The 11,671-nt window shown below is 44.2% G+C and overlaps 1 pseudogene; it reads left to right on the forward strand.

Moving 5' to 3' along the window:
- Positions 1–659: 659 nt before the first annotated feature.
- Positions 660–9,505, forward strand: LOC136381858 (ubiquitin-conjugating enzyme E2 C-like; annotated as a pseudogene).
- The last annotated feature ends 2,166 nt before the right edge of the window (positions 9,506–11,671 follow it).

Genomic DNA, 11,671 nt, shown 5'->3' on the forward strand with positions numbered 1-11,671 from the left:
TAGAGAATCTTGAGGCCTAGAAGCTCTGTGGCTCAAGTAAGTGGCATGGTCTCATGCACTCAGTTTAGCAGAGGTTTAGAGCATTAATTAGTTACTCCTCTTTTCACTCATGCCATAAATATTTATTGATTATCTACTATGTACCTGATGCTACAAAAATGAGTGCCCAGTCTGGTAGACAAAACCACTGCTTCTCAATGTTCTGAATGCCACAGCACATAGTGAAATAATCATTACATATGACAAAACCCTGAAATGCTATCAAGATAATAGAGTCACTTTTCTCAACTTTACCAAAGACCCTCTTTTGTATAGATCACAGTCCCAAAAGAGCATATTAATATAGCTAGAACCTATAAAAGTGGTGATATTTAAATAGTAAAACATTTGAAATAATCTCAATGCCCATTTCAATAAAAGCAGATTCTGAGACAAATATTCAAGTGTAATTGATTTGTTTTTTGGTGAGGAGTATAACCCCAGACGGGAATGGGAAAGTGACAGGGACAAAACCAGGCAGCCATGAAGCTGTGTTATTAAGCCAAAAACCTGTGTAGGCACTTGGAGCTTATTTCCATGGAGAAGCCCTGGAACCCAGTGTGGGGGGCACGTCTCAGAGTTGCCTGTTGCAATGAGCAAAGAATCGGGGGTTTCTATACATGAACTGCTCTCAGACACTGGCCAGTCCTGGGGGGCGTCCTGCTCCCGCCACCTCCGGCTGCGTTCACAAGCGAAGTGGCACCCTGCAGTTCTGGAACAAGACCTCCGGCTGCGTTCACAAGCGAAGTGGCACCCTGCAGTTCTGGAACAAGACCTCCAACCCAGAAATGCAAATGTCAACAGTGGCATTTGGCTTGAGCACATGGGAATGTTAGGGACAACATATCTTTCCAAGCAAAAGATAATGTACAATGATATTTGTTACACAGAACTGCTCAGTGCTTGTTGTGGACAGAAGCAATTTATAGAAAATCAAGAAGAGTTCAACCCTCTCCATAGGATTATTCTTCTGTGAGTGGAAATGTGTCGCACCTACAAGGTGGGGCAAAGCACGTTTACAGTTGTGAGTATGCAAAACACAGAGTTTATTCTTGAATTATTATTTATTCATGGCTGTATTATTTTCCAGATGAACAACTGTAAACCTACTTTGGCCCAGCCTGTAAGGAAGGCCAGGCCAGGGCGAAGTTGCAGAAAATAAACACCTGAGGGAAAGTAAAAAAACTCAGTAATCAAGATACTTAGTATTTTCATGAAATACAGTGTGTCTGTAAAGTCATGGTGCACTTTTGACCGGTCATAGGAAAGCAACAAAAGACAATAGAAATGTGAAATCTGCACCAAATAAAAGGAAAACTCTCCTAGTTTCATACCTATTCAGTGCAGTTCGATGTGGGCTCACGCACAGATTTTTTAGGGTTCCTTAGGTAGCTATCCCGTATAGCCTCTACAGACTCGTCACTGACTGATGGCCTACCAGAACGGGGTTTCTCCACCAAACTGCCGGTTTCCTTCAACTGCTTATCCCACCGAGTAATGTTATTCCTATGTGGTGGCGCTTCGTTATAAACACGCTGCTATTTACGTTGCACTTTGGTCACGGATTCAAATTTAGTAGCCACAGAACACGCTGAACTTTCCTCTGTACCGTCCACATCTCGACTGGCATGGCCAGGGGCTGCTCCGCTGTATACACGGTGTTACATCATCATCTGCGCATGCGCACACGCTGCCACATCATCCTACAGAAACTGGGAGGGTTTTCCTTTTATTTGGTGCAGATTTTACATTTCTATCGTGTTTTATTGCTTTCCTGTGACCGGTCAAAAGTGCACGGTGACTTTACGGACACACTGTATTTTTAAAGTATCAATTAATGCAAAAACTCCATGATGAACAAAATACTGGTATTTTAAGTAAAGTCAGTATCTGACTCTATTTGCACAAATTGACCTCATTCATCTCATCCCAACCCCAGTCCTGTTGGATTCTGACTCCTTAAAATTTTGATTTCTTGAGGAGGAGAGAGAGTTGGGAAGATACCCTGTCTCTCTCCTTTCCTGGCCCCCCAACTTCCTGCTCATCCCTGCCCTGGCCAACCCACCCATCACTGCGGTCAGAGCCCAGCAGCTTCACAGCTTGTCTGTCCGTTCCCCTACTGCCAGCCTGACAGAGGCCCAGGGCCAGCACTGTTCTCTCAGGAGCCATGGTAATTTGCAGGCCAAAAGAACCAGCTCCAGAGCAGGCCAACAAAAGCCCTAGCAACTGAGACGTTTGTCTTTCAGGCCTATTCAGCAGGAGCCAGTTAACTGCACATGTAATTTAGCAGTCCTCTAGGGTGACAGCCTGGGGTCAGGCTGACCTGGCCATGCTCTGGTTGGAGGACGGAGAGCACAGAACTAACCGCCAAGTAATCAAAGCAAGCTTGTTGAAATCAGCACCTCCCGACCCCGTCTCCCAGACAATCAGGGCAGTGCCAAGAGCTTTCTGAACGTGGCTCTTTGGGAGTCTGTGTGCTGCGGCTTACACAGCGAGCACTTCCCAGGAGAAGTTCTCAATGAACAGGGATTGAGGACCCAGTGTAAGCATCTTTACCCCCTCAATGTCGTGTGACCATGTACACCTCTGGAAAGACGGAGAAGGGCAAGTCTGACAGGTCTTCAAAGGGTGGTGAGTGGGAGACCAGAGTAGTTTGGTGAGGACTGTAAACTGAAGGGCGGAAGGAAATCCTATTTCATTCCAAGATTCCATTGATCCTGAGCAGTGTTTTCTTTGGGGAATGTTGGCCCACGCCAGTGTGAACCAAATATTGTTTCCGTCTTGACTAAAGTCATTTGGACAAAGAAATTATTAGTTTCACAGCCAACATTCAAACTGACACGTGTGATCTTTAGTTTGCTTCCATGGAAAACTAAAGTATAATATTTTCAGGTCCTTGGCAACAGGCAGTGGTGGGCTCTGTCTATTTTGTTATTCACAATGGCTTTCATTTCCCCACCTGATGTACCTGTAATAAATGTGTTGGGGGGTCTAAAAAGCAGAAAGGTAGAGAAAAAAAATAGAGGTTGTAACAGTTCAAGAGTATCAGCTCTTTGTTGACAACAACAAATCAGAGAAAGGCTTTTCATTGGGATAACTGAACAATGACCTTGTGGTCCAGAGGGGTAGGAGAGGGGGAATGTGATGCATATATATCATCAGCACACTTCAGGGCCCAGAACCCTGGTGGCCCTGGGGCAAGACCGTGGGCTCTGGGTTTGAATCCTGGCTGCACCATTATAGGGAAACTCACTGTAGAGATGCAATCTGGCCCCAGCAGCAGAGGCGGCGGGGAGGGCGGTGCTCTCAAGGCTCTGTCTCTGTGACTGCTGCAACCTCACACTGGGCCTGCAGCTCTGAAAGCCAGAATGGTGCCGCCCAACGGCAAACATCCTGTCCCAGGGGGGAAAGGAATAAATGTATAAAATATGACAACTGTCCAGAGGTATCTTTTACCTTAGAAATGCATTGTTCTTTCTGGTGGTCTATGTGACTACCTACTATTGTTTTTTTTTATATTAACCTCATCATATAAAAAAGGACCCCATTTTGGGAGGGGTGTGGTTTTTCCCCTGGCCTGCCACCACAGAGGGAAGCAGCTGCTTAGCCCACGTATGTAAGTTTTTCCTATTAAAGCTCTTATGAATTTGGATAAGGCTATGTGTCAGTTCTTTAGAATCAATCCTGAATTTAGGCTTTTGAGGCTTTCTCCTAAAAACTATTTACTTGTGCTGTATATCTTTAGATGGGTGACTTAACTTCTCTGAGACCCAGTTTCTTTATCCATAAAATAAAATATAATAGTACCTACCTACCACATAGCATTGTTGGTGATGAATGCAACCCTGCCTTTGATCATAGTACTTGACAGAGGGTGAGACCTTAATAAATGCTATCTCTTATTATTACAAATAGAAAAAAGATCGTCTGCAAGCTCCATTTTAAACATCTGCTCTGTTTTCTCTGGGATTTCTCCAGCAAGTCCATAACTCTGAATATTAGTAAAATGCTTGCAGTCAATATTTACAAGTTTGGACATGTTGCTCATCATAATCCAGATAGGATGGAGGGAGAGCAGAAGACACTAACCCTTCATCTGCAGTCCAGCCCGCTCTGTCCCTTTCAGCTCAGTTCCCTCCCTTTCACTTACCCACAGCCCAGCTGCTCCGTAGAGCCAGACCGCAGAGGAAGGATCAAACACTGCACTGTCACATAGCAGGTGTTGAATAGCTGGCATCTCTTTGTCTTTGGTTGAATTCCCTCAGAGACTGATCCTGGACAAAGCTGTGATGACCTGAACTTTATTTGGGAAGTGAACCCAGGAAGCAGAGAAAGAAGGAAAGAAAAGGTACTTTAACCAATAAGGTCACTGCTGTGGGCAACTCGGCCAACCCCACCTTAAGTCTGGAGGGTGCTGTGAAACATGTCTCCAGTGCCACCTCACCTAGCAGGGGAGGAAGCTGGGGATTTGTCCACCTACCTGGGTCCATCATTGGCTGAGGGTTGCTTCCAAGGGCATGCGCACAGGCCCAGCATACTGCTGTGGTTAGAGTCACTGGTGGCTGTGGCAGGAAGCCATCAGGTGTGGGAAAGCTGGTCCCAAAGGGACATGGAAGGGCACTGGCAGCTTCAGCTACCCCACACTAGGGTTGCCAAAGTTTCATATAACCTTTTGTATTCAAGTCAGATTGTGTATTACATGTTTAGTAACTGCCAAACCTGATGGGAGGATTTTGTGTCATTGCAATTCCTCAGGAATGTGAACATTAATTTCAGGGGCAATGGAGGACCCAGGTTCAAAGCCATTTCTGCTATTTGCTAACAAATCTGCCTTGAATAGATTGTCTTTTCTTGAAGGGATCTGCAGAAGCCAAAAGCCAGTGCTCATTCCCTTCTGAGATATCCACTGAACAAGCCAAAATCTGGTGCCTGGGGTTTCTAGGTGGAAAGCACTGAACTGAAGCCAGCAACTCATATTCTTCAGAGTTCACTGAGAACCACAGATTTTGGTTAAGGTGACCTTATAGTGCTGGGGGCTGACAACTAGAGTAAATCAGTGTCTACTGACATGTGGAGACTGTGTCACTAGTATCCAAGACCATGTTTAGGGCCTTTTTGTGTTTCTTGGTTCTTCTAACTTGAGAACAGCTGTCATTTATTGAGCCGTTGCTACATGCCAGACACTGAGCTAAGCACCTCTCGTATCTGTCATGTCAAGAAATAAACGGTGGTACCACTGTTTCCCAGCTGAGGCACAAAGTAATTAAGTAACTTGCCCCAAATTATAGGACAGATAAGTAAGTTAAACTTAGGTCTGTCTGACCTCAGAACCCATAGTTTTAACCACACACTATATTTTATTTGTTGTACATGTTTTTTTCTTTTTAACCCAGTAGTGTAATAGCAATTGGCTCTCGGAACTGAGGGGGGCAGTGTGCAGGGGTAGAGACCAGCCCTAATTTGTAGCATCTGCCAATTTCTGTGGTGTAAATACTCCCACCATGTCCAGTTTCAAGATACCAAGGGTTTAACAATCAATTGCTCCAGCATACCACTGTTGATATCACACTTCCAAAGGTCTTAATATATCAATATTTCTAAAGAATATTGTTGGATAGATCCTTTCTTAGTCATTCCACTCTTTAAATCTTGCCCCAGAGCTCTAGGATTATAAATGAAATGTCAACAGTCATTTATTCAACAAATATGAAATGTCAAAAAGCCAGGAAAGATGTAGACGGAATTAAATACAGTCCTTGTCTACCTTCGGTTGAGTTTCCCAGAAACAGACCTGGAAGCAAGGATCTGAGTGACTTATTAGGAAGTGTTACAGAGAAAACCAATAGGATGGCAGGAAGGACAATGGGAAGGGAACAGGTAGGGTGCGGTATCAGCCAAGCCCCACTGAGGATGCCTTTGACTCAGTCCTATCAGCAAGGCTCTAAAAAGGTAGTGGTGTACACTCAGAGTGTCTCGATGAAAGGGGATGAGTCCAGAATATTTAAACTTGCTACCCTCACCCATTAATCATTAGTTAAGGGCTGTCGCCAGAAGGACATCAATTTTCAGGCACTTTCAGCTCTCCACTGATACAGACAAAGCTGGCTCCAGCTGCCTCAACAAAGAGGCACAGGTCCAGGCTGGTAGGGGCCACAGCACATCAAGAGCTAATGTGCAAATGCTAAAGAGATCTGAGAGTTTAGGTGCAGAGCTCTGAGGGTGTCTGCTTTCCAGTCATGCATCCCACCAATGTTTACTGAGCAGCAACTGTGTGCCAAGCACCATCCTAGCTTCAGAGGACAGAATGGTGAGGGTAGCCAGTATTCCTGTTGTCATGGAGCACGTAGTCTATCGAGGGGTCTGAGCAATCCAGACTACAAGCATATTACTACAAACTAGGGTAAATGGCATAAGAAAAAGTACAAGGTCACAGAGAAGTGTATAAGAAGACAAATGGACCTGACCAGTCAGTGGCAAAGTGGATAGAGCATCGAACAGGGACATGGAGGACCCAGGTTCAAAGCCACTAGGTCACCAGCTTGAGCGCGGCCTCATCGGCTTGAGCGGGGGCTCACCAGCTTGAGTGTGGGGTTGCTGGCTTGAGCGTGGGATTATAGACATGACCCCATGGACACTGGTTTCAGTGCAAAGGTCGTTAGCTTGAAGCTGAAGGTCACTGGATTGAGCAAGCGGTCACTCACTCTGCTGTAGCCCCCCCCACCCTCCCCATCAAGGCACATATGAGAAAGAAATCAATGAACATCTAAGGCAGGGGTTGGGAAACTTTTTGGCTGAGAGAGCCATGAACGCCACATATTTTAAAATGTAATTCCGTGAGAGCCATACAATGACTCGTATACATTAGGCATTATCCAATAAAAATTTGGTGTTGTCCTGGAGGACAGCTGTGATTGGCTCCAGCCACCCGCAACCATGAACATGAGCGGTAGGAAATGAATAAATTGTAATACATGTTTATATTTTTAACGTCATTATTTTTTATTAAAGATTTGTCTGCAAGCCAGATGCCATCAAAAGAGCCACATCTGGCTCGCGAGCCATAGGTTCCCGACCCCTGAACTAAGGAGCCACAATGAAGAATTGATGGTTCTCATCTCTCTCCCTTCCTGCCTGTCTGTCCCTATCTGTTTCTCTCTCTGTCTCTGTCACACACACAAAAAAATAAAAGAAGACAGATGCTGGCTTTGGGCAGAGAAGTGAGGTTAGGGAAGGCACTTCTCATAGTTTGACAGGGAAATGCCTGGTTTTCAGCAAGGATCTTGAAATAATGTGCAGGCAAGTGGCTAGTTCTCCCAGGTCTTTGAGGTTTTTCAGGTAATATAAGGCCTGTGCAAAAACAACAGGTACACTAAAATCACAATTACTTATAGTTACATAAATCAACTATCCAAAACTACATTGTAATTATTCTTTTAAAAAAATTTTTTTTTTTTTTACAGGGACAGAGAGAGAGTTAGAGAGAAGGACAGATAGGGACAGACAGACAGGAACGGAGAGAGATGAGAAGCATCAATCAATAGTTTTTCGTTGCAACACCGTAGTTGTTCATTGATTGCTTTCTCATATGTACCCTGACCGCAGGCCTTCAGCAGACCAAGTAAGCCCTTGCTCAAGCCAGCGACCTTGGGTCCAAGCTGGTGAGCTTTTTTTTATTTTTTTATTTTTTTTGCTCAAGCCAGATGAGCTCGTGCTCAAGCTGGCGACCTCGGGGTCTTGAACCTGGGTCCTTCGGCACTCAGTCCGACGCTATACCCACTGCACCACCGCCTGGTCAGACTGTAATTATTCTTAATCAAAGCTCAATATATCACTATACTCTTTTACAACAACTCAATGTACATTTATTCACAGAGATCTTCAGACTTTAATACTTTTGACTACTATGAAGCCTATAAACTCTAGAGTCATGGTGTAACTTGCTGGATCACCTAATTTGCTGTGTATCCTTAGGCGTGTAGCTTAACCACTCTGTGTCAGTTTCTTCATTTGAAGTACAGGGTTAATAGCACCTATCTCTCACAAGTTCATTTAAGAAGAGTAAAATAAAATGAGTTAAAGTATACAAATTGCTTGGCACAATCTCTGGGAATAGTCTAAGCACTTAATAAAGGGTAGCTTTTCTATTATTGCGTATAATAATTGACATGAAAGGATGTCCTTGATACTTTTTAAGTGAAAAGTGTGTTTGTGCATAAAATAGTGGTAGTTTTTTGAAGGTTAATTGCAATATGAAATCTGAAACCAGATCAGTAAACTTTTACCCCATATTAGAGTAAAATCAATTGATTTATGTTGTATGTGGGGTTTTTTGATTTTGTTTTTGTTCTTTTTTGATAGAGGCTGAGAGAGAGTCAGAGAGAGGGACAAATAGGGACAGACATATTGGATTAGGGCCAACCTTAGTGACCTCATTGACTTGATTGTTTTTGTAAAGACTATTTCCAAACACAGTCTCATGCTGAGATACCAGGAGGACACAGTTCAATCTATAGTTCAGGGGTTGGCAAACTTTTTCTTTTAAAGCAAGAGAGTAAATATTTTCACCCTTGCAGGCCATATGATCTCTGTTACAGTCACTCAACCTTTAGTGTAAAACAGCCATAGAAAATATGTAAGTATGAGCCTAAGTTCCAATAAAATCTTGTTTGAGAAAAACAGTGGCCACAGGCTACAACTGCCAACCCCTCCCTGTTCAAACCTAAATGCCACTGTGTCTGTCAACCAAGGCAAAACCTTCAAACTGGTCTCTCTGCTTCCACTCTCCACCTAGCAGTTGAACTGATATTTTAAAAAGTAACCAAGCAATTGCAGTCGTATTCTTTAAGTCCCTGTGTCCCCACCAGCCCTGACTGGGTGGCTATTCAGAACCACAACCCAACTGCTGCGTGTAAAGGAGTGGAGCCCTGTGGGGGCACCACCTGGGGCCCTATGGGCAAGAAGTTACAACAGGAGCTCAGGTCTTTCATGATGCCTGGCGACAAAGGAATTTCTACTTTCTCTGAATCAGACAACCTTTTCAAATAGATGGGGATTGTCCATGGAGAGCTGGCACAATCAGTGAAGACCTGAAGGAAAAGCTTTCCCTGGAGTTCACCAGTGGCTATCCTTACAACATGCCTACGGTGAAGCTCCTCACACTCTGCTACCACCCCAACATAGACACCCAGGGTAACATCTACACGGACATCCGGAAAGACAAGTGGTCTGCTTTGTGTGACATTAGGACAGTCCTGCTCTCCAGCCAGAGCCTGCCAGGACAACCCAACCTCGTAGCCTGCTGAGCACACGTGCTGCCGAGCTTTGGAAAAACACAACAGTCTTTAGGAAGTACCTGCAAGAATTCCATGCAACGCAGCAGGCCTCCAGCCAAGAGCCCTGGCCCAGCTGCCCAGGCTCTCTCCTTGTGCTGTTTGTTCTTTCCTTGGATGGTCTAGACTTGCCTTGATTTCTGGAACAGACTGTATCTTCAGCTATGGTATCATACCTGTCTTGTTTTTGTTTTTTAAATTAAGTCTCTGATGAGCCCCTGCGATGAATATATTACATAAATACATTTTGTTTTCCTTAAAAACAAAAAAGTAATCAGATGGTGTCTCTCCTTGGCTTAAAGTTGTACAGTAGATTCCCCATTGCCCTTAGGTAAAAATCCACTTTCTCCCTGTTGCCTCTCTGCCTGCTCTGCCTGTTCTGCCCTGGCATTCTGGGCTTTGTCCACGGGGCTTCCAGTCCTGGTTTCCTTTCTGCTCCGCTCCCTTCACACTTCAGCTGGGACATTTCCCCTAGTCTCTTGTGATGGGTCCTTTTCATCATTTAGCTCTCGACTCTAATACCTCCTCCCTAAAGAGAACCCCTCTGCTAGCTATCAGTGCTGTCCCCCTTCCCATGAACCCGTTTGAAATTGTCTTGATTTTTGTTCACTGTGTGTATCCACAAACTGACAGGTCAGCTCCGTGACAGCAGGGTCCTCATCTGTCTGTTCATCCCTAAGTATCATGCACGGCACTATTTGCGTAAGTCCTCATATCTTTGGTAAGTAAATGAAGAGAGGATACTTACGTGTATTTCCAGAAAATGCCTGTTCCGATGTCTGCTCACCCCAGGTTTTCCAGCTTTTACAAACCCTCCCCTTGCTGGCCCAGAAAAGTCGTGCCCAATATAGCTCACTCAGTGTGTATGATTAAGCCAAAAAATGCTGCTTGTCTGAGTCATGATGCTTGTCTGAAGACTCTTGTGCAAATTTATTTGTCATCCCAAGGCCCAGCCAGGAGAAAGGCTGCTCTCCCAACAGCTAGACCCCACATGGGGCCTCTTTACCAAGAGTTGTGATGCTGTGGAGGGGCGGTGAGATGCTGAGTCCTGTGGAAGCTCCAGTCCAGGAGTCCTGCCTCTGTTCCCAGTGCTCCCTGATCTGTGATATAAACTTGCTCAAGCTTAGTTTCTTTGTTTCTGAAGTGTTCTCTCCTTGTGCCACCTCTCCCTTCATCTCCCTCTCTCATTAGGACACCAGACTATTTGTTTTCCAACAAATACCCTTTCTTCCCTTCTTCCTTGGTCATAGAACCTCGATTTTCTTTGAGGTGACAATGAGCCCACCAAAAAGATTCCTTTTGCAGCTTCTTTTGCAGTGAGGGTGGCCGTATGACAATATCCTGGCAAATAGGACATGAACAGAGCATGATGACAGTTCTGGGAAGGATGATGTGAGCTGATGCAGCTGGTGGATTAGTCTGTTCAGGCAGATATGACGGAATACCACAGTCTGGCGGCTTAAACAACAGAAAGTTATTTTCTTATAGTTCTGGAAGCTAGAAGTCCGAGATCAGAGTGCCAGCCAGCTTGGTTCCCTGGGACCACTCTTCCAGGTTTGCAAATGGCCGCCCTCTCACTGGTCTGACTGAGAGAGAAAAGGAAATCTCCCTCTCTCTCTCTTTTCCTCTGTTTATAAGGCTTCCAGTACTTCATTTAACCTTAATTATCCCCTAAAAACCTTATCTCCAAATACACTTACATTGGCGATTAAAGCTTCAAAATACAAATTTTCGGATACACAATTCAGTCCATAGTAGCCAGACATTACATTTGGTCTTTCCCTTTTTTCCTTATTTCTTCCACCTTGAATGCAGATGTGATGCTGGAAGTTTAGCAGCTATCCTAGAACATGTGGTGACCTTGAGAATAAGCACCAGGTGCTGAGGATGGACATACAGAAAGATGAAAAGAACTTAGGTTGACTTTGTTTGGAGCCACCATATAGTATCACTGGTATGCTTATGTTAGGATTTGCTTTATATTAGAGAGCTGGTTCTCAATTATGGCTGCACTTTGGAATAATCTGGAAAGTACTAATGCTGGGTATCACCCCCCAGATGTGCTGATGTAATTTGTCTCTTGGCAGCCTAGGCATCATGATTTTTAAAAATCTCCTCTGGTGATTCTAATGTATTAAGGTTATGAACACTGTGTTAAAGAATAAATTCTCATGTAAGAGAATAAACTATATTTTCTTTTTAAAATATTTTTTAAGATTTTATTTATTAATCTTAAATAGAGAGAGAGAAAGAGACAGAAAGGTGAAGTGGGGAGGAGGAGTAGGAAGCACCAACTCCCTAGT

This window comes from Saccopteryx leptura, chromosome 10, assembly GCF_036850995.1.
Source record: "Saccopteryx leptura isolate mSacLep1 chromosome 10, mSacLep1_pri_phased_curated, whole genome shotgun sequence".
Taxonomy (NCBI): domain Eukaryota; kingdom Metazoa; phylum Chordata; class Mammalia; order Chiroptera; family Emballonuridae; genus Saccopteryx; species Saccopteryx leptura.